This window comes from Giraffa tippelskirchi, chromosome 2 (assembly GCF_054371585.1).
Source record: "Giraffa tippelskirchi isolate mGirTip1 chromosome 2, T2T-mGirTip1v1.2.pri, whole genome shotgun sequence".
In the NCBI taxonomy this organism is placed as follows: Eukaryota; Metazoa; Chordata; class Mammalia; order Artiodactyla; family Giraffidae; genus Giraffa; species Giraffa tippelskirchi.
In genome coordinates this window covers 142,130,279-142,154,000 of record NC_137276.1, presented here as the reverse complement: position 1 = coordinate 142,154,000, position 23,722 = coordinate 142,130,279, and the positions used below count along the sequence as shown (strand labels likewise).

General features: G+C 38.0%; 1 long non-coding RNA gene across 1 annotated transcript; it reads left to right on the top strand.

Annotated features, from left to right (window-relative positions):
* Positions 1–1,038: 1,038 nt before the first annotated feature.
* On the top strand, positions 1,039–22,709 carry LOC145538629 (uncharacterized). The gene is made up of 3 exons (XR_014077106.1): positions 1,039–1,056; positions 10,993–11,205; positions 22,416–22,709. It is a non-coding gene; the product is annotated as an uncharacterized LOC145538629 (long non-coding RNA).
* Positions 22,710–23,722: the final 1,013 nt, after the last annotated feature.

Sequence of the window (23,722 nt, the reverse complement as noted above, 5' to 3'; positions counted from 1 at the left end):
CTAGGCGTTTTCGTCTTGGTGTCTGAGAGTGAGGAGTTGGAGGCAACAGCCTTCTACTATGCTTCTTCAGTTTTTTCTTTTTTTTCTCCCTTCCCTCTTGGTAGATCCCTTGCCACAGAACTCGCCCCTGTTTTCTGTATCCACCAGCCAGAGGCAGAGTAAGCTCCGAATTAAAGTGTTGGTTGTAGTCTCGTCTGTGGGAGTAGTGTAAATGCAAAGCCACTGCCTCTGGCCTCTTCCTGCTGGTTGCACCCATGTCTTCTGCCCCTGGATTGGTGATTTTTAAGAATTCATCATAGCTAATCAGTGTTGGCTTTTGTGACGGGTGTGACTCACTATACCACATTGTTTACACCTACGCACCTCCTAGCAGCTTCTCTGTGTGAATTTTAAATGCAAGTGAGTTGGGGGACAGGGGCCTGCCAAGGGAACCATTGAATTTACTGACTGCAACTTGTAATAATATTAATAAGAATAAAATTCACAAGTAGGAAATCCCTAGGAGAGATCCGTGACACATGGTCTTGAAAAGTGTTTTTTGCTTGTTTAAGTGCTTGCTTCATATTTCTCACTTGCATATATGCTTTAATCTGTAAAATTCAGGTCAAAGAAAGGAACTTTAACCAACACTTAGAATGCAGTTGCTCTAATGTATTATTAATTAATAATAATAAATAAGAAACCTAAGGTTCCAGAATATGTGATCTGATTTTGAAAAATAATCTTTAAATATGACATATTACACAGTCATAAAAAGGAACAAAACTGGGTTATTTGCAGACATGTGGATGGACCTAGGGCTTCCCAGGTGGCGCTAGTGGTGAGGAACCTGCCTGCCTATGCAAGAGATATAAGGGACTCAGGTTCAGTCCCTGGGTTGGGAGGATCCCCTGGAGGAGGGCTTGGCAACCTACCCCAGTATTCTTACCTTTATAATCCCATGAACAGAAGAGCCTAGGGATGGTCTATAGGGTGGCAAAGAGTCCAGCACAACTGAAGCAACTAAGGAGGCAGCATACACGGCAGATGGACCTAGACACTGTCCTACAGAGTGAAGTAAGTCAGAAAGAGAAAAACCAACATCATACATTAATGTATATATGTGGAATCTAGAAAAAATGGTATAGATGATCTTATTTGCAAAGCAGAAATAGAGGCACATGTAAAGAACAAACGTATGAATACTAAGGGGGAAGAGGGGAGGCGGGGTAGGAAAGATTGGGAAATTGGGATTGATACATATAACTACTGATACTGTGTATAAAAGAGGTAACTAATGAGAATCTACTGTATGGTATAGGGAACTCAATGCTCTGTAGTGACCTAAATGGGAAGGAAATTCAAAAAAGAAGGGATATATGTATATGTATAGTTGATTCACTTTGCTGTACAGCATAAACTAACACAACATTATAAAGCAACTATATTCTTGCCTGGAAAATCCCCATGGACAGAGGAGCCTGGCGGGCTACAGTCCATGGGGTTGCAAAGAGTCAGACATGACTGAACACACACACACACACATATATACCAATGAAAATAGAAAGTCTTAAATATGATATAGTCCTCCTGCTTAAAAGGAATTTAGTATCACATTTTTCCTGACATATGTTTAGAATTCAGTGTATCTTGTCATCTTTTCCTGCCCTGCCCGCCCCCGCACCCCCCCCCGCCCTTTTCTTTTGAAATAACTTTTAGGTGATGTGTTGACAAATAGTAGATTTTGATATTGCTCCCAGAAAAGTGAAATTTCATTCAAGTAAAACATATATCAAGTAAAACATATATATATCAAGTAAAACATATAGCAGGTAGACAGATCTACCCTGCCCAGTTTATCTAAATCCTAAATCCTATGAAAGGTCTCTGGAATCTGGAGAGTTCTCTAGAATTTCCTTAAAAAGATGAGAAATAAGTGTCTATTCCAATATCAATGAAAGTACCTGACTGAATACTTTCATCTTTCATGGGATTACACAATTAAAGTAACTTGATAGAGGGTGTCATTATGACAACCGCAGAACCTTATTTCTTTCTTTTTAAAAAAGAAATAAGGATAATTTGATATGTTGTCCATAACATCTTACGGGAAAAAACCCCAATGAACTTTTTGGCCAACCCAATTAAAGAATATAAAGTTTTGTATACTTTCTTTTTTCCCAAGGCTATGGGTACCGTATTCTCAACGTATCCGTTGAAGTTAATATCAGAATCCTAAAGATAATGACTGAACATTTTTCATTTTTAATATTTGGTATTTATAGTATAGATTAATTCTAAATAGGTTCTATTGTGTTTTTTCATTATTCTTTTCACAGCTATACTTTATCAGCTGGGCACTATTATCTCATTTTTATGTTAATCTAGCAAAAACTCAAGAATTTTAACATAATAGAATTGTCACACAAACAGCATTTATCACTATCTGTAAATACAAGCAAATGAACCAAATTCTCTTGCCTATTTTTTCTCCACTTTCTCAATCAAACCCCCTGAGGGAGATAAACCCATACCATACCACTGAATCCCACAAGCAATTAAAAAAACAAGAAATTTTGCTCTTTATTTTTCTCTTCATTTGTTGATATGCAGTTAAGAGCTGGGACTCTGGGATCAGATTGCTTAGTTTGAATCCTGGATCTACACTTAATATGTTATTGCCTGGTACAATAATCTCTCTAGACTCATATTCCACTGCTGCAAAATACAGATAATAATAGTATCTACTTTGTAGGAATGTTGTGAGGATTATCCAAAATAATGCATGTAAAGCTCATGACACATGAGTAACTAATTTTTCAGGGTTCATTCTATTTTTAGTGTCTATGCTTCCTCCACAGATTCAAACTTCAATATATGTAGTGACATTTGGGCTTAGTGTTAAAAGCTGATCATGAAATTTGGCTGTATTTATGGTACCCATGACATGAAAATAGTTAATGATTAGTGAATTCCTAGGCCCTCCCTCTTTTCTCTTTTCTTTATGGGGCTGTATCTGTCTTCTATTAGCTAATTTTAGTGTAAGGAAGCATATTAAATGTAGATGAGACAGAAAATGAAACACTAAACTTATGAATAGGTGACGAAGTCATCAATAAAATATAAGAAATTGGATTCATTTTACATTGCAGATCATGTGATCTTCCAGGTTGTAACATTAACCACACTGAATTTCATGGTCTTTTACCATGTTACATACTATTTGGAATAAATACTGGAACTCTCTGTAAAGTCAATTACAAATAAGAACCTTGTGAAAATTTCCCAAACATATCTATTGATCCATAGATGTGAAAGGAGGTGTTAATATAACACATATGTAAAGTATTAGCATTTTCTGGGGAAAAAAAAAAGATTCAGAAGAGACAATCTATTGAGTGGAAGTGGGGGAAAAATAATTACCAGGGAAGTAGTGAAACTGACTTTGAAAATGTATGTATACAAGTTAATTGTTGTGATGGTAAAATTTCATTTCTCAGAAATAAAAATGAAAATATCAGAAAAGGAATATAGGCTTGAGGGTGAATATTATATTGTATTTTCAGATACTTCAATACAGTGGTATGTAGACTCAGTTTGCTTTCAGTCTAGAAAGTCATTAAGTGGGAAGATTTTTTTCTCCCAGTAATTATATATATAAAGAAAATTAAACAGCAAGTTCTCCTAAAGTAAAGAAAAAGCAAGAATATTACTGCATTCTTTGAAAAGACCAAAGACTCACAGCAGGAGGTTAGCACTTTTTTTTTTCTTTCAAGGGGCTTCAGAAGAAAAAGTATTAATAAAATGTGATGCTTAGATGAAATTTTACTACAACCTTTCTCATAAACATATGTATTTTAGTTAAAATAGGTTAAATATAAATAATATACTGAGGAAGAGTTCATAGGGGCAATGAGAATTAATATTTCAGCTCTGAAAGAAATAAAACATAAAGTCTCATAATCTGTCAAACTGTGGCAATGCAAGGTAGACCACGTGCTCAGCTTCCTGGCAATGTTTTTTTATAACCTGGACAAAAGATCAATGCTATTAATACAGAAAAGACAGATCCCAACTTTTAGAATTACCAGTATAGTCTGGTAGTGTTTAGTATCCATTTGGCCACAATCCAGCTGGTCTCCAAGGCTAGTGCATCCACAAACCCCTTCTCCATTCCATACAGTCTGTATAGCAAGGTCAAATTCATCTTTTTATCTAGTGCTTACCAAATCAAGAGGCTTCCCTGATAGCTCAGTTGCTAAAGAATCTGCCTGCAGTGCGGGAGACCTGGGTTCGATCCCTGGGTCAGGAAGATCTCCTGGAGAAGGGACAGGCTACCCACTCCAGTATTCTTGGGCTTCCCTTATGGTTCAGCTGGCAAAGAATCTGCCTGCAATGAGGGAGACCTGGGTTCGATCCCTGGGTTCAGAAGATCCCCTGAAGAGGGAAAGGCTACCCACTCCAGTATTCTGGCCTGGAGAATTCCATGAACTGTATATTCCGTGGGGTCACAAAGAGTTGGACATGACTGAGCGACTTTCACTTTCACTTTACCAAATCAAACCATTCTTGAAAATGCTTAATGAAACTGTATCTCTTATCATGTGAAATGCAAAAGAATCCCAAAAGATAAAATTTGTTGGTCTCCAAGGACAATTCTAATGATTTCTTTTCTTGGGCTATCCATCACCATCCCTACCTACTAAACACTTCCAAAAATACTACCTCAAAGATCCATTCATCAGAAATTATTTCCCTTATTTACTCTGAATATAACTAATGTCCACCTCCCATAATGCAGTTGCACAGTCTCTCTTGTGTTACCACTATTCTGAATCTTTCATCTCTCTTAGCTTGTTTATAGGATATTAAACAATCTCTTACTCCAAGACCTTTCCATTTACTATTCCCTCTTCCATTGTCTCTCTTCCTCCTAATTGGCTCTATGACTCCGTCCCACATTCATATGAGGTCTTTGCTCAGGTGTCATTTTCAAAAGATATTTTCACCAACTCAACTATGTAAAAGAGCATTTTCCTCCTCATTTATCCTGTCTTCTTAACTTCCTACATTTGCTTCAGAATACATATTATAATCTGACTATATTTGTTTCTCCTTACTAAAAGGTAGGGCTTCTCAGGTGGCACAGTGGTAAAGAATCCACCTACCAATGCAGGAGAAGCAGAAGACAGGTTCAATCCCTGATTCAGGAAGATCCCCTGGAGTAGGGAATGGCAACCCATGCCAGTTTTCTTGCCTGGAAAATTCCATGGATGGAGGAGCCTGGTGGGCTACAGTCCATGGGGTTGGCAAAGAGTTGCACAGTACTGAGCCACTGAGCACACATGCACCAGAAAGTAAGTACCACAAAATTGGGCTTTCCTGGTAGCTCAGACAGTAAAGAATCTGCCAGCAATGCAGGAGACCTGGGTTAGATCCCTGGACTGGGACAATCCCCTGGAGGAAGGCATAGCAACCCACTCCAGTATTCCTGGCTGGACAACCCCATGGACAGAGGAGCCTGGAGGGCTGCAGTCCATGGGGTCACAGAGTCAGACATGACTGAGCAATTAAGCACAGCAGCACCACAAAATCAGGGATTTAGTCTGTTTACTACTGTATGATAAGCACCAAGATGTATGCCTGACTCTTTGTGGTCTGTAATTATTGAATGAACGAATGAATGGTTGCAATCAATTTGATTTGTTAATATCGTAGCATTTTAGGGGGCATGATTATAGACTATCATGATCTCAGCCAGCAATCAAATATAAAGGTATAGGAATATAAAGGCATAGGAATTTGCTTAGATATTCTTGAAAGTTATATTTTCAAAATAAATGTCTTACTTAAAATATATTAAAGTCATAATAAAAGGACACAGGCCCCCATTTTTTTGAGATAATATTTAGAGTGGGCATTATTAGCCCCAAATGTGTTCCTAAAGCAGAGATATCCTACTTCCAAAGATAATCTGCTTCTTTAAAAGTCAACGGTATTATATTACACGACATAGATTTCACATTTGCTCATTTCCCTGAGTTTTACGATTTAAATAGGGTATCCAGGTAATGTTCTTTTTCTTAAATTCTAAAATTCTTTTGTTGTTATTACTTAAAAACTTGAATTTATATGGGATTTCCCTGGCAGTCTAGTGGTTAAGATTCCACACTTCCACCCTAGAGGGTTTGATCCTTAAAGAACTTGAAATTTATAGAAGCAATTATAAAAACCTCAAATCACATTTATAATACACTGTGTAGTTAATTCTTAAATCAACTCAAGAATGTTGTTCAGTCGCCAAGTTATGTCTGACCCAGTAACCCCATGGAGTGCAGCATTCTAGGCTTCCCTGTCCTTCACTGTCTCTCAGAGTTTGCTCAAATTCATGTCCATTGAGTCACCGATGCCATCCACCTCATCCTCTGTTGCCCCCTTCTCCTTTTGTCTTCAGTCTTGCCCAGCATTAGGGTCTTTTCCAATGAGTCAGCTCTTCACATCAGGTGGCCAAAGTATTAGAGCTTCAGCTTCAGCATCAGTCCTTCCAATGAATATTCAGGGTTGATTTCGTTTAGGATTGACTGGTTTGATCTCCTTGCTGTCCAAGGGACTCTAAAGAGTCTTTTCCGGCACCACAGTTTTAAAGCATCAGTTCTTCCGCACTCAGCCTTCTGTATGGTCCAGCTCTCACATCCATACATGACCACTGGGAAAACCATAGTTTTGACTATACAGACCTTTGTTGGCAAAGTGATGTCTCTGCTTTTTAATACACTGCCTAGGTTTGTCATAGCTTTCCTTCCAAGGAGCAAGCATCTTTTAATTTCATGGCTGCAGTCATCATCCACAGTGATTTTGGAGCCCAAGAAAATAAAATCCGTCACTGCTTCCACTTTTTCCCCTTCTATTTACCATGAAGTGGTGGGACCAGATGTTAGTTTTCTGAATGCTGAGTTTTAAGCCAGCTTTTTCACTCTCCTCTTTCACCCTCAGCAAGAGGCTTTTTCCTTCCTCTTCACTTTCTGCCATTATCAGTTATTTACATATCTGAAGTTGTTGATATTTCTCCCAGCAATCTTGATTTCAGCCTGTGATTCATCCAGCCTGGCATTTCACATAATATACCTATTTCATAGATGGAGATACTAGATCCAACGCATAAAAGTTTAAGTTTGGTACTACATCCTCTGATTGTAAGTTCAGGTAACTACCACCATCACACTACTCTCCTGAACAGAAAAGGAATGAACAGGTATGAGAATACGGCTTTCAAATACAAGTTGGTCAAGTCTGTATTAAGTATGAGCTCAGGAAAAAACTACTTGAGCTGGAGATCACTGACGAATGTGTAAAGTTTAGATATTCTGTGTCATTAGTTAAAGTAAGTTAGTATGTTTGATATCAAGAATTGTCCAAAACTTCAACGAACATAGAAGAGACAGAGAGAATAAGAGAAATAAAGAGAGAAAGAAAAAGAAAGGAAGGAAGGATGGGAGGGAGGAAAGAAAGGAAGGGAAGGAGAAAGAAAAAGAAAGATTAAGAGAGAAGCAATCCAAGCTGCAGCTAGAAAAAGATCAATTGAGAACTGAGTTTCTAGTGCATCTTATAAGATCAATTTGAGTTAAACATGTGGATGGAAGGATAAAGAATTAATGGCCTGAATAAATTTATTTTCTAGATTGACATTACTATTTTTAAGAAATATGAAGTACTGGCTTCTGGTAATGGCTGTGAAAGATCTTATTAGATTGACCTTCCTAAAGATAACAGCCATAAACTCTTGGATATAACACAAAAAAGCAGTCACATAAAGGAACTTCACAGTAAACAGAACCAGGAAGGTTCTTGTAAGGAATCCACACACAGAGAGTTCTGCAGAATGAGTTCTCATTTTTGCATCTGTTAACCTAGAGCCAGGAGCAGTCAGTGTGGCAGGAAAACCAATGATTTCTTGGCTTGGGGAATCAAAAGACTGAATCCAGGGGAAATTGTTAAAAGAGGGGGAATCTGAAGGAAGAGAATATAGACATAAAGGGAATGCTCAAATTCTGTCTGCCTATGTCTTTGGTAGACTCCCAAACAACACTTGGTGCAATAGGTCCATAACAGTTCACTTAAAGAAAATAATCTGAGTTAATTTGGGAGCCATTGCGCAGTTTGTAGCTGGAATCTAACTGAGATAATTTCCTGCTAAAATAAAAGAAATAATACTCTTTGGAGGAAAAACAATAGAATTCAGTGTCTCCATATCTTAACATTCATAATGTTCAAGATAGAATCCAAAATTATCTGATGTATAAAAATTTAGGAAAATATTATAGATTATCAAGAAAAAAGAAAATAGTTGAGACCAACCTCTATATTATCTTGCATGTTGGAGTAAGCCAACTAGGATTTTAAAACTGCTAATGTAACAATCCTCAATGAAGTAAAAGAATCTAAGTCTGGTGTACATAAAAAAATAGGAACTATTTAAAGAGAGAAATATAAGTAATAAAAAGAAGCAAAGGATATTCTAGAACTGAAAAATACTATATATGAAATTAAAAATTCTCCAGATGAGCTTAAAAGTGAAATGATGGAGAAGACTGAGGAAAGAGAGAATTGTTGTCTAGTGGAGTCAGGGATCTACTGTCCTTTGTAAAGAACAGAGAAAATAGAAAAACTTATATAAGGTAGTCTCAGAAAGAGAAGAACAATAAGGGGGTAAAAATATTTAAAGACTAAATATTAGCTGGAACTTTCATATGTTGCTGGTAGTATGCAAAATGGTGCATCTACTTTGGAAAATAGTTTAGTGCTACCTTATGACAATAAAATTATACACGCCAGGATCTGTTTTAGGAACCAACAGTTTTACTTATAAGTATTTACCACAGGAAATGAACATATAGATTTACACAAATATATGTAGGCAAATTTTCATAGTAACAGGTTTTTTTTTTTTTAATAATAGCCCCAATCTGGAAACATGTTATTAAATGTTCATTAATTGGTAAATGGATAAATAAATTGTATTACATGCATACTTAGGGGGTACTACTTAGCAACAAAAAAAGAACATAATAAATCAAAAAACATCATGCTAAGTGAAAGAAGTCCAACACTGTTTGCTTCAACTGGTACAGCCACTATGGAGAACATGAGGAGATTCCTTAAAAAACTGGAAATAGAACTGCCATATGATCCATCAGTCCCACTGCAGGGCATACACACAGAGGAAACCAGAATTGAAAGAGACATGTGTACCCCAATGTTCATTGCAGTACTGTTCACAGTAGCTAGGACATGGAAGCAACCTGATGTCCATCAGCAGATGAATGGATAAGGAAGTTGTGGTACATATACATGATGGAATATTACTCAGCTATAAAAAAGAATACATTTGAATCCGTTCTAATGAGGTGGACAAACTGGAGCCTTCTATACAGAGTGAAGTAAGTCAGAAAGAGAAACACCAATATAGTATATTAACATATATATATGGAATTTAGAAAGATGGTAATGACAATCCTAAATGCAAGGCAGCAAAATAGACACAGATGTAAAGAAAAGACTTTTGGACAACATGGGAGAAGGCGAGGGTGGGATGATTTGAGAGAATAGCATTGAAACGTATATTATCATATGTAAAATAGATGACCAGTGCAAGTCCAGTTCATGGAGTAGGACACTCAAAGTCGGTGCTCTGGGACAACGCAGAGGGATGGAGTGGGGAGGGAGGTTGGAGCAGGGTTCAGGATGGGGGGACACATGTGCACCCATGGATGATTCATCTGATGTATGACAAAAACCACCACAATATTGTAAAGAAATTATCCTCCAATTAAAAAAATTAATATTTTTAAAAAACACTGTTTGCTTCATGATTCCATTGATATGAAATTCTAGTAAGTGCAAAACTATGATAATAGCGTGAAGATCTATTGGGTAGTCAGTCAATGGCAAAGGGTCATGAGGGAGCTTTTAAGACTAATGAATGTGTTCTGTACCTTAATCATAGTCATGTTCTAAGCCTGTATACAATAGCCAATATTCATCAAACTCTACACTTAAAACAAATGAAATTTATTTTATGTAAATTATACACTAATAGAGCTGAATAAAAGTAAAGAAATGGTATGTAGCTAATGTTAAATTTTATGAAACATTTTGCAGCTGAAACAAACTTATACCTAGTGCAGTTGGTAGTTGGCAGTAAGAAAAAAAAGTGCAAGTTCTTATTTATGAAAAAACACCCATGCTTTCGAAAGATTAATCTAATAGCAGAATACATGATAGGCTAAAAGAAAGCAATATGGGCTAACAAATCTGTCCAGATATCCAGGTCAAAAATTGCATTATAGCAATTGGAACGGAAAGGAAATTGTGCATATGAAACATTTCAAAGGAAGAACCTAGTTATTAGGTATATGATTCATTAATCAATTCAGTTCAGTTCAGTTGCTCAATTGTATCCAGCTCTTCCAACCCCATGGACTGCAGCACACCAGGCTTCCCTGTCCATCACCAACTCCCAGAGCTTACTAAAACTCATGTCCATTGAATTGATGATGCCATTCAACCATCTTATCCTCTGTTATCCCCTTCTCCCACCTTCAATCTTTCCCAGCATGAGGGTCTTTTCAAATGAGTCAGTTCTTCGCATCAGGTGGCCAAAGTATTGGAGTTTCAGCTTCAGCATCAGTCCTTCCAATGAATATTCAGGACTGATTTCCTTTAGGATTGACTGGTTGGATCTCCTTGCACTCCAAGATTCATTAATAAAAATTTAAAAATTAAAAATATTGCACATAAATGTAAAAGGAAGACATGAACGTATTCACTGCAAATACTTTATCAGTGTTTATCCGTTGGGAAAGAGTGAGAATTTACACTTTACTTTCTATACCATATAGCTACTCCACATTGAGCCTTTACTCTATTTCAGTCACTCCCCATTTATTATTATTATTATTATTCTAATGTTCACAACTAAACTCTGAGGTAGGTTTGTTGTTGTTTGTTGTTTAGTCACTCAGTCATGTCTGACTCTGCTAAGAAATCGTGGACTGAAGCCCACCAGGCTCCTCTGACTACAGGATATTCTGGGCAAGATTACTAGATTGGGTTGCCATTTCCTCCTCCAGTGGATCTTCCCCATCCAGAGACTGAATCCACGTCTCTGGCATCTCCTGCACTGTTGATGGATACTTTACCACTGAGCCACCCAGGAAGCCCTATGAGGTAAATTTACTAACCCCTCTTTATAGATGAGGAAACTGAAGTCCCATGTTCAAATGAATCATTTAAGATTACACAACTAAAACACAGTATAACTGGATTCAAACTAAATCTAGCAGAAAGCCCATTCTTTTTAGCACTAGTCTATATACGAAAGAATAAATGATCAATATCACATACTATAATGAAATCAAGGAAAATACAAAGTGAGAAAGAGTCACTGAATCTAGTAACAATTCTGTGGAAAAAGCTGAGTAGAAGAAACTGGTGAAGACCACTGGTGTTAAGAAGAATAATCAGCAAATGGATAAATAAAAAGCTAATATAATTCTGATTTCCTGATTCTTAAAGTCCTCAGTGATCTTCCATCTTTAGAGTAAAAACACAAACTACCTTTCAACATCATCCACTCCCCTCCTCATGTAAGTGACAGAAACTCAACTTAAGTCCAATTAAGTACAAGAAGCAAACTCCTAAAAAACAAAACCACAATTTGTTGGGTCATGTAATTGAGAAGTTAAGGACACATTGAACTCTCACATGACTGTATTCAGAGACTTGACTGAAGTCATTGTCTTTCTCTTTTTTTCATTCCTTGGCTTGCCTCAGCTCTATTAGCAGGCAGACTCTAGGGAGTGAATGCCTGTCAGCAACTCCAGAGAAGCCCTTTCAGCTCAGCATCCCTAGGAAAAATTACCTTGTTAACTCTAGGAAAAAACAAATCATATGAAGGACTTTTTTCTGCAACCAGAAATGGAGTTAATTTGCTATACCAAGCCCATGACACATGGTATACAGCTACACCAGCTAAGAGGACTTACACATACAGTGAAGGCTGATGTAGGAAAGGCCTGGGGTGGTTACCAGAAGGTGAAAAGACTTTCTGGAGAGTCTTCAACTATAGCCATAGCAATATAGTTTTCCACATGCTGCTCCCAATTTTCCTCCCATTAGCTCCTTTCCAGGTCCTTCTATCTAGCAGAAGTGGATTGGCTGTGTGTGTGTGTATATGTATGCTTAGTCACATTCAACTCTCTGCAACCCAATGGAATGCAGCCCACCAGGCTCCTCCGTCCATGGGATTGTACTGGAGTGGGTTGCCATTTTCTCCTCCAGGGAATCTTTCTGATGCGGGGATCGAACCCACCTTTCTTGGGTCTTGTCTCCTGCATTGGCAGGTGGATTCTTCACTTCTAAGATGCCTGGGAAGCCCAGAAGTGGATTAGATGTTGTGAAACCACATTTCATGCTTTCCCATCTCGGAGTCTTTGTTCAATTTGTTTATGCTACTCTGAGTTCCTTCTTTAAACCTGATGAAACATAAATTTTAGAAACTAATGCATTGAATATTTTAACTACTTAATGAACTTCATTGAAAGGAATTGTCTCAGTAATTCATTAGACATTCAGGAGACAAGATTATACCCTCAAAGGGCTTTTAATTAGAAGGTTAGAAAAAACACATACAGATAACCAAAGTATGAAACAAAACGAAGCAAGTAAATTAAAGAGAATAACAGGAATTCACAGAAGGAAAAGATCAAGGACATCTTAGGGAGGGGAAAATGGACTTCAAAAAAGGCTTTATTAAGAAGGAAGTATTTGATTTGGCTCTTAAAAGTGGTTGAAATTCAGTGAATATTTGTTTTGAATGCATAGATGAACAAATGAATGAACTGATATAAATGAGAAAACAAAAGCATATAAAATTTAGATCTTCCATAAATGAAGAAAGATTAGGTTTTTAACTCTAAAACGTAGCAGAGTCAGGAAAAGATAAATTTTCTTTTTTTTTAATTTAGATAACTGAGCCTGTTTGAAGAAGAAAAACGCAAAACAGGATACATTATCTTAGCATTAAGAAAAATTAGATAGATATAAATTTTAGGTCCAAAGAAGATGAGGAGAATGAAATTCAAAAAACAAATGGAGTATGTTAAAGCTAGTCTTCTGAGGAAAAAATCTTACATAGATTTGGGGGGGGGGACATAAAATTATATGGGAAAATGCCTTTCTTTAAATAATTGGCTTAAATATAAATAGCAAAGATTAGTTCAGAGTGGATTTCTCTGTTTATAATTGTTTTAGATATCCTCAATTATAATTTATGGACTACATTAAAGTAACAGAACACTTCCGCATACAATATCGAGTGCCTCTTTCTTAATAATCTCCTTCAGCTGAAAGTATAAAACTGTTCTTCCTGTCATTAATATATAAATAGAGGTGTTAAGTGTCCCTTACAGAATTAAGAAATCAATATTTAGTGCAAAGGAAACAAGAGATGATTTAAGTATCTTAGGATTCAAGTTAGAGATAATTGCCCTCTCACATTTCTTTCTTGTTTACTCTGTTTCATAGAAATAAAAGTACTATATTTGATACCTAAAATAATAATTACAATTTTTAAATTCACGAACAAGATTGCAAACCTGAAGCAGCAGTTTCATATTTATTCCAATGCTCTCACAATGGAAAATGTATTAGAATAACTCGATATTTGGGCTGTAATCATGCAGAGGAAGAGGTTTTACCTCAATCCCATATTCTTATATGCTAAGTTTTTTTCTTTTTTATGCAGCAGTCACTTAGTTGTTCAGTCTCTAAGTCACGTCCAACTCTTTGTGACCCCATGGACTGCAGCACACCAGGCTTCCCTGTCCTTCACTATCTCCCTGATTCGTGTCCATTGAGTCGGTGATGCTATGGATTTTTTTTTTTTTTAATTTATGTAGCAGCCACTTCGAGCTATAACTAAAACATTTTGATCACTGGAAGGTGGTAGATATTTGTTCCTACAGGTACTGAGAGGTAATGAAACCTCCTATCCTAACAAGGATTCCCTAAAAGTAATTTTTTTCGTGTAAATATCACAGGTGGAGGAAGGAACCAGACAAAATGTGACTCTGAAGTTGTTAGACGTGATGAGTAATGTGCTCTGAAAAGTCATTTCATCATTCTGGGCTATATCTCATTTTTCCAGAGGCCGGAGGAATCTCCTTCCTCCTTCAATCTGTTAAGAACTTCATACATGGCCCTCTCTATCTCTATACATTTGTAACAAAATGCAATGTACAGAGGGATAGGAAATGTGGAAACAATGCATTCCCATGAATTATGTTCAGTGTTATGTCTCAGCTGACTTATACGACACATCCTCCAGCAACTTGCCAGTTGCCAGATTCAATAAGTGCATCCTTGCACTCTCCAGGTCTTACTTCACTGTGTTCTCCTTCTTTTTTCCTTTCTTCCTTTCCACAACTCCCTTCCTTTTATCTTTTTTCAGCTCAATACTCTCAAGACCAAAGCAACGGAGTTCAGCTCAAATATCCCTTTCCACCCATGAAACCTCCTCCCCATTCCCCTCAAGATGGGAGTAGCACTTTTTCTTCTGAACTTGCCTGGCACTCTTCTGTAGTACCCTTGATGCAGGCATCACTATTTGACTCATTGACTTTTTATGCATTTCTCACTTACTCTATTTGAAAAATGGTTTATAAAGCTTTTTTTTTTTAATATTTGTCAGAGTGCCTGGCACATGCGTTATCTTGCACATGTAAACAGAACATTTCTGAATGAGTGAAAATAAATATATTAGAAAGAAGAATATTTAAGAGGTTATTAATCACTCAGTGATGTTAACCTTCATACCAGTATAATGGTGATATTCACTAGACTGGTAGCTGTGGAAATGGAGTAAGAAAATTATGAAAGCTATTCAGGAGATAGAATTAGCAAGGCATGGCAAAGAAAGTGAGGAAGACGGAGCATTCAAGATTATTTCCAGATTTCCGGCTTTAGGAAATGAGCAGCTGATTGTACCATTTATGAAGATAGAGAATTCTGAAGAAATAGCAGCTTGGGGGAGAAAAATAATTCATTTTATTTGCACATGCTGAATTTTAAGTGCCTGTGAGATCCAAGTTAAAAAAAACAACAACTAGGCAATTGATTATGAATCTAGAGTGAGAGTGGTATGGATATACATAGGGAAACTGTCAGTACATGTGTAGTAATTGTAGCTGTATGAGTGACTGGGAGAGATTATGAGGGACAGTGTGTAAACAAGGACTAGAAAGGACTTAGAATCAAAGGAACAACAGAATTTTAGGGTTTAGGTAAAAAGGGAATTTGTGGAGACTCAGTAAAAAGTATCCAATACTAGTGAGAAAGATCAGGATGAGAACTCAAGTGTCCAGCAGAGATGTGGGTGGCCTCGGTGAAAACAGTCCCTGTGGAGCATTCAGAAGAGAAGCCAGATAGAAGTGTATTCAGTAGGGAGAGGAGAGGAGAGTTGATGAAAACAGCAGCTATGGAAAATTCACTCGGGAGGCTGACTGCCAAGGGAAAGATGGAGATTTGTGGCTGAAGAGAGAAATTGTTGTCAGAGGAGGTATTTTTTATTTTCTTTTTTAGTTTTTATTATTGGAGAGATTAATTTTGAAATATTGATGGAAAGAAGATAGTAGAGAAGGTCAAATTAATGATAACAAAGAGCAGGAAGATTGATAGGTTCTTGAGAATGTAAAAGGGCCTACACACTTAAGCTAAGAGAAAAGATATTGCCCTTCTAGCAAGGAGATAAGTGCCATATAGTTTTACTGGTAGACATGGGAAGTTGAAGGAGATTCTGCCTAGTTGTTTCTTTTGTTTGGTGACATGAGATCCAAAGATATCTATAAAATGTGTGTTTAACTATGTAATGTAAAGGGGTACTTAAGGTTTGAAATGACAAAACAATCAATATTTAAAACAGCAAATAGATACATGCATATGTATGTGTGTGTGTCTATTTGTACATGATCAGAGCCACCTTCTATGACATCAAGGGATAATGACTGATAAAAGTGGTGACCCCTACCCAGGTCTGCTCCTGTGGGCAGGGTAAGAGCTACTGTGCAACGTAGACATGCACCAGACCACCCACCAGCTTGGAGATGCCGTATGCAATGCCACTACATGTGCAGTAAGACCTCCATGTTACAAAAATAAGATCTTGTTCTGGACCCTGGACCCAGGGATAGAGACAGCAATACAGTTTCTGGAGACAGCTGATGGGCACACACAGAGAGAAATGAACTACTCAAAAAAAGGTTGCAAATTTGTACTCTAAGTGAAAATTTATTCCTGAGAAAGTTATCAAAAATTAAAATCCAAGAGGCAATTTCACTGCTGGTGCTGGTGAATTGAAAATAACAGAGCCATCTAGAAATCATGTTAGGGACTTCCCTGATGGTCTAGTGCTTAAGACTCCACACTTCCAATGCAGGGGGCACAGGTTCAGCCTCTGGCTGGGGAACTAAGATCCCACATGCTGCATAGCCAAACGGATAAATAAATAAATAAATAAATAAATAAAATAAATAAATAAAAATCACTTTAACGTAAATATATTTAATATTGTCAAAGAGATAGAGGAGGAAATGACACTCAAAAAATAAGAGCTAAAATTTAAAAACATATAGATATAATTATAATTCTATACATGCTGCTGCTGCTGCTGCTAAGTTGCTTCAGTTGTGTCCGACTCTGTGTGGCCCCATAGATGGCAGCCCACCAGGCTCCCCCGTCCCTGGGATTCTCCAGGCAAGAACACTGGAGTGGGTTGCCATTTCCTTCTCCAATGCAGGAAAGTGAAAAGTGAAAGTGAAGCCGCTCAGTCATGTCCGACTCCTAGCGACCCCATGGACTGCAGCCTACCAGGCTCCTCTGTCCACAGGATTTTCCAGGCAAGAGTACTGGAGTGGGTTGCCATTGCCTTCTCCATCTCTATACATAATATTTAATATTTAGTAAATATTACTATTATTTACTATTTAGTAATATTAAATAATTGTAACTTTCTTTTAAGACTACTTAGTTACTTCCAGGACTACTTAGTAACTCTTTGTTACTACTTAATTACTAAAAATAACTAAAAAATAAAAAACACCAGACTGGATAAATTCAGTTAAAGTATTTAGACCCTCACCCAAAAACAGCAGGAAAAGAATAGGGTAGAAATATTAAATATTCAGAAAAGTTACAGAGCCTGGTGTTTATGTTTAGTATGTAGAAATATGGAAAGAGTGTTGCTTCTACACTAAGAACAACAATGACAAAAGCCTGATAAACTGCAAAATCCTAAGTTCTCTTGAAACTATCAGAGAGCTAAGTCTGTTCAGTTCAGTCGCTCAGTCGTGTCCGACTCTTTGCGACCCCATGAATCGCAGCACGCCAGGCCTCCCTGTCCATCTTCATCTCCTGGAGTTTACTCAAACTCATGTCCATTGAGTCGGTGATGCCATCCAGCCATCTCATCCTCTGTCGTTTCCTTCTCCTCCTGCCCCCAATCCTTCCCAGCATCAGGGTCTTTTCCAATGAGTCAACTCTTCGCATGAGGTAGCCAAAGTATTGGAGTTTCAGCTTCAACATCAGTCCTTCCAATGAACATCCAGGACTGATTTCTTTTAGGATGGACTGGTTGGATATCCTTGCAGTCCAAGGGACTCTCAAGAGTCTTCTCCAACACCACAGTTCAAAAGCATCAATTCTTCAGCGCTCAGCTTTCTTCACCGTCCAATTCTCACATCCATACATGACTACTGGAAAAACCATAGCCTTGACTAGACAGACCTTTGCTGGCAAAGTAATGTCTCTGCTTTTTAATATGCTATCTCGGTTGGTCATAATTTCCTTCCAAGTCTGTAGGGCAACTAAGTAACCTGAAGTCCAAGAGATGACAGGTCCTGCAAGCAGAGACGACATGAGCACACTTCACCTGTGGCCTCAAGTGAGGAGAGGAAGAGATGACGTCAGGTGCACACAAGCAAGTAAGCAGAATTCAGATAAACATATTCACAAATTGCTAAAGGTGATTTTTAGGTAATGGAACTCCTGGGAGCCATAGACACAAGGGCAACCCACACCCACTGACAGTCTCTTCTCTAAAGGCTTCCAGTGAGTGCTAATGAAAGATTACTAGGAGGACTGGCGACTGGGAAAAAAACTCATCAGTGCAGGGCTGCAGGGGGGAAAACATCCTTTCTGCAGGAAAACCAGGAAGCCCCACTCAGACCCTAGATGCTATGGAACAAAAGCTTTCAGTCGCTGGAGGAAGGGCTGAAAACTGTCACCCATCCCCCAACCTCCAGCATAGCTGTAAAAGACCCACTGCAGCTGGGAGATGAATAGAAAAATAAATAACCACTTCTACTGTATATTGCAGATGATGTCAAATATAAGTCTGATGGCATACTGGCTTTTTTCCCCCTCTAAAATATTTGAGGCCTTTGCTCTTTTTTTTTTTTAAATGAAGATACAACAATGCATAAAGCTGAGTGATTTCCTGGGCAGTGTAACTTAAATTTAGCTTACAGGTTTTGGCAAGTGATGTTGTTCCAATTCTTCAATTATGTTCTTCACAGTTGCTATATAATCCCTTGGACTTTTAACACCATTATTTAAAAATATATATCAATAGTTTTATCAGCCAACGTATTTATCCAAGTTTATGTGCTCTGTGATGAATATGAAACTAAAATACTCTTCGTTGTTTCAAATATTTTGCTAAAAAGTTTTGAGAAAAGTGTATTCTTGAGCCATCAAAGCCTTGATCACTCTCTGAAGAGGATGCTAAACTATTGCTGATATGACCCTAGGCCACGCTTTTCACCAGACTCTCCCCAAATCTGACTTTGAGCAGAAATCCAGGCACAATTACCTCCCTAGTTCCTTCCTTGTCTTAAGAACAGGTTCAAAATTCTTGCATGTTTCTCTTGCTGAAACTGTTATTATAGTTTCATCATTCAAATAGGTTATGATATCTAAATTCTTGGATTGTTTAGGATTTGAATGAAATAATGAGATAAAAATTCAAAATCGAACTAATACCCCACAACCATTCATAAAGAACTGTAATTAAAGACTGTTTTTATCCAAGTTCAGTGTCCTCAATAGCTTGTTCTAAGTATTGAGCAACTGGGATTATACCTGGAGGTAAAAACCTCAAGAGCTAAATATTTTCCTCTATTGTCCAGGGAAAATTCACCCTAAAAACAAAAACAAAGAAAGAAACAAAAACACCTTCTAAACCCAAATCAAACCACGCTAAACCAAAACAACAGAAAAATCCAGGAATACACCAGGTGGCACAGTGGTTACAAATCTGCCTGACAATGCAGGAGACGCAGGGGACATGGGTTCAGTCCCTGGGTCAGGAAGATCGTCTAGACTAGGAAGCGGCAAACCACTCCAGTATTCTTCCCTGGAAAATTCCATGGATAGAGGAGCCTGGCGGGCTACAGTACATAAGGTCGCAAATAGTTGGACACAACTGAGTGTTTGTGCTTGTGCGCACACACACACACTCTATGTATGCTGAATCTAATAGCTTTAACTGTCATTCCAAGAGGGCAGCCTATCAATAAGACTATCAGTTTAACTATGTTCCTTATCATTTATGCTTGGTCATTGGGCAAATGCAAGACCCTTTATCAATCCTGCTATCTACATACAACTCTGTGATTCCTTCCTTTTAAGTCCGTTTTTTTCCAAATTGATTTATTTTCAATCCATCTTAGTGCTCTCTAGAATCCTAGTTCTGTGCTAAAAATATTTATCTACATCTTTCTCATTCAATGTTTTTTAAACCTCCTACACTAACCACAACCAAGTCAAGGAATAACGTCCCTTGAAAATCTCTCAAGCACCCCCTGTTCATATCTCATACATGCTGGTTCTGTTACCTCAGAGAGCAGAAGTGACTTTGGCAATCTCCTAGCTCACCATTGTTGCCTCCAGATATATTGCTTTCTTTTTTGAGTGAAAAATATTTCCTCATTTGATATGTAATATTTGGTAGCACTCTACTCTGCTGCTATCACTCATTGACCTTTGGTCATGTCCCTCTGTTCAACTTAAAATGACTCATGATTTTCTTTCTCATCACATCTTGCCATCATCTTAATCATCTTAGGGAACTTCAACTGTTGCATGAACAACCTCCAAGATTCTTAAAAATGCTTGCCATAATCTCAGGTTCTAGGACAATGATATTTTCTAACAATTATAATATGCATAACTTTGAAGCAATTATTCTATACAAAGATAGTTAATTTCCTTTTTCTCTTCAAATACATCCAAAACGGCTGCTTTAGTCAGCATCCCCCCATAAAACTGCTCAGCAGCTGGACTGTGCTTATGCAAAGTTCAGCACACTTAGCAAGGAATAAGATTTTTTAAGGTAATGATCTATATGGAAACATGAAGAAACAAAAGGATTGTGATATTATATAGGATAATGGAGAAGGAAATGGCAACCCACTCCAGTACTCTTGCCTGGAAAATCCCATGGATGGAGGAGACTGGCAGGCTGCAGTCCATGGGGTCACAAAGAGTTGGACACGACTGAGCAACTTCACTTAACTAATGGAACAAATAGAATAAACAACTGCCATACCTAGTATTCAAAAAACTATTAGTGTTTGTTTTCATAGTTTTCAAGGGCAAGAGCCCACTGTTTCTCCCTTTTCCTAGCAAAGGAATAAAACTATCATTTTCTACTTAAAATTTTTTTTAAGTGTATAAATGTTTATTAAAAACCACAGATAATTACACTGTGAATACACGCTCTTCTTGAAACCTTTGCCAGGAGGGCCAAGAGAAATAGTTCTGTCTCACGCCGTTTGGATTAGCTTTGTCATCCAGTGCTGCCACCTGCTGACCTCTTTGGTACCCACACTTTTTATGTCCTGTGTTTGATCAGAACTGGCTTCCCAGGTGGCTCAGTGGTAAAAAAAATCTGCCTGCAAATGCAGGAGCTGCAGGAGACAAGAGTTCGATCACTGAGTTGGGAAGACCCCCTGCAGGAGGGCATAGCAACCCACTCTCCTATTCCTGTCTGGAGAATCCCATGGACAGAGGAACCCAGTGGCTACAGTCCATAGTGTTGCAGAGTCAGACACGACTGAGGAACTGAGCATGCACGCACATTAGAGCAGAACAGATGTTATTTTAATGTGTAGCTGAAAATTGTCAAACTCCCTGCATGGAGCTGCCTTACACTCAAGCTCTTTGGAGGCTTTCTCAGTGGTATTCCTATAACCTGTCTCTACATCATTGTCTGTACCATTCTGGGATTTAAGATTTGCACTTCTTCCAAAAGCTCTGAAAAGTGCCGGCCACAGCCATTTATTGCCTGAAAATGGCCTTTCTGCTCTGCATGTCCCGCTTTGTGCCTGCTGACCATTTCTGGGCCCCTCTGAACCATGCTGCAGTTGTAGGAGGACAGGATATTAAATGTTTTGGCAGGATGATGGCAGTCTGATCCATTTCTGTTCAACAAAAACTTGTTGGAGCTTCTGGGTTAAGTCCTACCTCACAAAGGCTCCCTCTCTGGACTGAAAATATGAGATCTAGATGACTTGATTTCAGGGTCTGACACTTCTTCCAGCCTGCACTACCCAGGTGGTACTGCTTAGCTGTTTGCATTCACTTTCTCTAGGTTATAGACAAAAATAAATCCAGGGGGCTGAGGGGACCTCCAAGTCTTATTCTTCTAGATGATTGGGAAGAGCAAAATCTGATTTTCTGAGTTGGGTTTGTATGAATCAGTGAAGTGAACTTTCAAAACTCACATGGTTTAGTTGATACGTGTTCACAAAAATATTTTACCCTTCCAGTGAGCTTGAGTTACATCTTCACATTCATTCACAGAGAGCCAGTAACATCCAGTGTATTTCAATATATGGTCTGGTTCCCTCTTCATCATATCATTCATGGATCTTACTAAAGATCCACAGATCACAAATGTTGTGGAACGGGGACCTGGAAATCTATATTCCAAGGTGCTTAACAGAGCCCCTTCTGCACAGAGTTGAAAGTCACCAATCCCTGAGCCCATGAAGGCTGCTCTGCCTTGGCTCTGCACCAGTGCCATCTGCAGAGATTTTAAAAAATACGGATGCCTGTTCCCCACCCCAGAGCCACACTGTCTTAGAATCTTCAGAGCTAAAGCTTTCTGAATGCCTCTGATAGAGTTAAGAGTGAAGATATTAATGCAAATATATATCTTCACTAATAAGATATATATTTTTATCAATTAATAGCAACAGCTCCCATTATTAACTGTTTGCTAAGCAATATACCTGGTAACATATCACTTCATCCCCCCAACAACCCTATGAGGTTGGTACTATTATTAAGCATTTGTTATTGTTGCCATTTTTCAACAGATAGCTTAGAAATCCCAAAGATGTCACACAATGAAGAAGTTATAGGACTGGAACAAGAACCTGTTTGATTCTAAGTGCCGATCTGCTCATTTGCTCTGTCACACATGGCCATTGCCTTCCTGCCATACAGCAACTTCCCTGATGGTTCAGTGGTTAAGACTCCACACTTCCACTGCAGGGGGTGTGGGTTCAATCCCTGGTTGGGGAACTAGGAACTAAGAGCCTGCATTCCTTCTGACAAGACCAAAAAAAAAAAAAATTAAATTAAGAACAAATAAAAGTGTGTACAGATTTTCTTCACTTGTTTTGTTCTTCTCCTTTTAGGATTTCAAAATTATCACAATCTTTTTGTTCCTGCCCTTCTTTGTTTTTGTAATTGTTACTGTAGAATTAATTATCAGAGACACCTAACATATATTGCAAATGCACAGAGGATTTAATGAGGGAGGGAGGCTTTCTATGCCTCATGGCTTAGCATGTTACCAGAGAGAGAGAGTCTTCACCCACAATAGGATCCTTCCTTGATTATTACTCCTTATTCAGTACATTGGGAAGTGTGCGCCATCTGTGTGTTACCTTAGTAAGTTTTTTATTAACTGTGTCTTTCCAATGATCCACTTTATTGTAATGATATATATACATGGACCGTTCTACCAGCCTATAGGCTTCTCAAGGAAGGTCGTGGCATCTCTTATTTCCATATGCCCAAGGCTGGCAGACTGGAGACCATCAAGACAATGTCTTAGAAGCAAATGGCTCTGTGCACCACCTATGCCATACCTCCACCCTGCATGTGTGTATATGTAACTTAACTTTGCAGAACCTGACTCTTTGTAACACAGGAATAGAAATGTATCTGTTAGGCTTTCAGAGAAGTAATGTACACAAACCATGTTGTGCTGTTACAGTCACAAAAGAATGACTATTATTGTATTATAGGAAACAGTAGACTGGTCACTCATTAATTTACTTACTGAGTGTCTACCCTATGTGTCAAATACTGTTCTAGATTCTAGAGCTCATAGGACTTAGTATAGGACACCAATATAAGAAAAATCATACAATTTTAAAACAAATTATGTATGGAAAAAGAGAAAGAAAAGGTGACCTGAAATCTTGAAGCCAGACAGAAAAAGACATACATTGTTTGTATGCAGAATCCAAAAAATTATGTCAATGAACTTATTTTCAAAACAGAAACAGTCACATGGACTTAAAGAACAAACATATGCTTACCAGGGGGAAGGATGGGGAAAAGGATAGGTTGGGAGCTTAGGACTGACATATACACACTGCTGTATTTAAAA